General features: G+C 41.2%; 1 non-coding gene across 1 annotated transcript; it reads left to right on the forward strand.

Moving 5' to 3' along the window:
* The first annotated feature begins 1,868 nt into the window (after positions 1–1,868).
* On the forward strand, positions 1,869–1,975 carry LOC131608342 (small nucleolar RNA R71). Its single transcript, XR_009285608.1, has one exon. It is a non-coding gene; the product is annotated as a small nucleolar RNA R71 (small nucleolar RNA).
* The last annotated feature ends 1,024 nt before the right edge of the window (positions 1,976–2,999 follow it).

A 2,999-nucleotide genomic window follows, 5' to 3' on the forward strand; every position in this document is an offset into this window, starting at 1 on the left:
GTTCTATAGCAGGTTTCTTCGGTCCAGGTATAGGATCGGGAGTTAAAGCTAAGCATTCACTCAGGTGGTTATCTTGATATTCCTCACGCCAGTTGTCATCTTCAAGAATTGGCGGCATAGGAATTCTTAGGATTTCGGTTTCCTTATTTGGTTCGGATTTTATTTCCTTGACACACTCGTCGATTATGTCAGCAGAACAGCATGTGTCAATTATAGAAGGCGCTTTTAGGAATTCGGAAAGGATAAATTCTATTTTCTCTTCTCCTACTTCGAAAGTAAGCTTTCCTCGCTTTACATCTATAATTGCACCAGCGGTTGCTAAAAATGGTCTTCCTAATATGATCGGGATGTTAGAATCTTCTTGGATATCCATAATGATGAAGTCAGTTGGGATGTAGAATTGACCTACACGAACAGGGATATTCTCTAACATTCCTACAGGGTATTTAACTGAACGGTCAGCTAGTTGAAGAGACATTCTCGTTGCTTTAAGCTCACCTAGATTGAGTTTCTTACAGGTCAAAAGAGGCATCAAACTAACACTAGCTCCTAAATCGCACAAGGCTTTCTCTATGATGGTTTTTCCAATTACGCAGGGTATAGAGAAACTACCAGGGTCTTTCAGTTTTGGAGGCATGTTATTTTGGATGATAGCGCTACATTCAGCGGTAAGCGTTATAGTTTCGTTATCCTCGAGTTTCTTTTTGTTTGATAAGATTTCTTTTAAGAACTTAGCGTATGAAGGCATCTCAGTTATGGCTTCTGTGAATGGTATGGTTATGTTTAATTGCTTCAGAAGTTCTACAAATCTTTTAAATTGTGCTTCGGTTTTTGATTTAGCTAATCTCTGAGGGTAAGGAATTGGTGGCTTATAAGGTGGTGGTGGAACATAAGGTTTCTCTTTTTCGGGTTCCACTTCGTTATTGTTCTCATCAGTTTTAGCAGTTTGTTCGTCAGTTGTTTTCTTTTGGGTTTCCTTTGGCTCTTGTTGTGACATGGGTACGTTTTGAGTTCTAGGATCTATGGGTCCATCGTAATTCGTTCCACTTCGTAGTGTTATCGCGTTCGCATGTCCTTTAGGATTGGGTTGAGGTTGAGCAGGAAACGTGCCAGCAGGGGCAGCAGTAGGTGCTTGTTGTTGAGCTACTTGTGAGATTTGGGTTTCTAACATTTTGTTATGCGTAGCTAAAGCATCTACTTTGTTCGATAGTTGTTTTAGTTGCTCGCTATTGTGGATGTTTTGATTCAGGAAGTCCTTATTGGTTTGTTGTTGGGAAGCTATGAAGTTCTCCATCATGATTTCTAGATTTGACTTCCTAGGGGTGTTTTGAGCAGCTACAGGCGCTTTTTGGTAGCCAGGTGGTACATCAGGTGCTTGTCCAGGCGCGTACAGCGCATTGTTGTTCTTATAAGAAAAGTTCGGGTGGTTTTTCCATCCAGGGTTGTACGTGTTAGAATAAGGGTTTCCTTGAGCATAGTTTACTTGATCAGATGGGACTCCAGTCAAGAGTTGGCATTCAGCAACTACATGTCCAGTCAATCCACAAATCTCGCAGTTAGGTGTTACAGCGGCAGCGGTGGCTGAAGGAGTGATGGTTAAGTTCTCGATCTTTTGAGTTAAAGCGTCTACTTTAGCGTTAACGCGGTCTATACCACTTATTTCGTACATTCCTCCTTTGGTTTGGGCTTTCTCTAGAGCGGCTCGTTCTCCACCCCATTGGTAATGGTTTTGTGCCATGTTCTCTATGAGTTTGTATGCTTCATCATGGGGTTTGTCCATTAATGCTCCGCCAGCAGCGGCATCTATAGTCATTTTAGTGTTATATAAGAGACCACCATAGAAAGTATGGATGATCAGCCATGGTTCGAGTCCATGATGAGGGCATATTCTAAGCATGTCCTTGTAACGTTCCCAAGCTTCGAAGAGCGATTCGTTATCTTTCTGGGTAAATCCGTTGATTTGACCTCTAAGCATAGCAGTTTTGCTAGGCGGAAAGTATCTCGCTAAGAATACTCTCTTCAATTCGTCCCACGTAGTTATGGAATTGGAAGGCAGGGATTGAAGCCACGCTCTCGCTCTATCTCTCAAGGAGAAAGGGAAAAGGCGTAATCGAATAGTTTCGGAACTAACGTTGTTGGCTTTGATAGTGTCGGCGTATTGCACGAACACAGATAAATGGAGATTGGGGTCGTCTACAGGGCTTCCAGAGAATTGATTTTGTTGAACAGCTTGGACCAACGAAGGTTTGAGTTCGAAATTGTTTGCCTCAATCGCAGGTGGTGCGATACTTGAATGCGGTTCAGCGCGCGGAGGAGCGGCATAGTCTCTAAGAGGACGAATAGCAGCCATCTCTAACTTCGGGGTGATTTGATTAATTTGATCAGTAAAAATCAATTCCTGATTAATCGGAATTTCTGCTACTTCGGGAAGATTGCGAGCTCGACGTTTGACGTTAATGAAACGTTCGATCTCGTTAATTCGTTGTATTAAATCTCCTCCTTGTGAACGAGTATTTGGCATACAATCGTTCAGAAAGAAAGGGAAGAATTATCCTAGTCTCTACGGTGTAACAGTGAGTTATGATATCGACTTAAATAGTCCCCGGCAACGGCGCCAAAAACTTGATCGCGACTTTACGTGTCTATAAATCTGATAACTGCAAGTGCACAGTCGTGTCGTGTAGTTTTAAAAGATATCGAATCCACAGGGACTATGAATCGATCTACCGTTATCTAAGGTTACTATGTAAAGCTAGGGCTACTAATATTTCGATTGTTCTTAAGGGAAAGTGAGTGAAAAATTAAGAATATAATAAAAGACAGATATCAGTATGTATTTCGTTTAACTTAAGGTGATTCGAAGGTCCATTGGCTTTTGCATAATTTAATTAAAAATCTTTACTAATTCAATTGATTAAAAATCCTCGTCTCAAACTTTCGCTCTATTGATTTAGATTACTGTCATAATCCTAATGTACGCTTTCGCCATCCCATTAGAT

The sequence above is a fragment of the Vicia villosa genome, linkage group LG5 (genome assembly GCF_029867415.1).
Source record: "Vicia villosa cultivar HV-30 ecotype Madison, WI linkage group LG5, Vvil1.0, whole genome shotgun sequence".
In the NCBI taxonomy this organism is placed as follows: domain Eukaryota; kingdom Viridiplantae; phylum Streptophyta; class Magnoliopsida; order Fabales; family Fabaceae; genus Vicia; species Vicia villosa.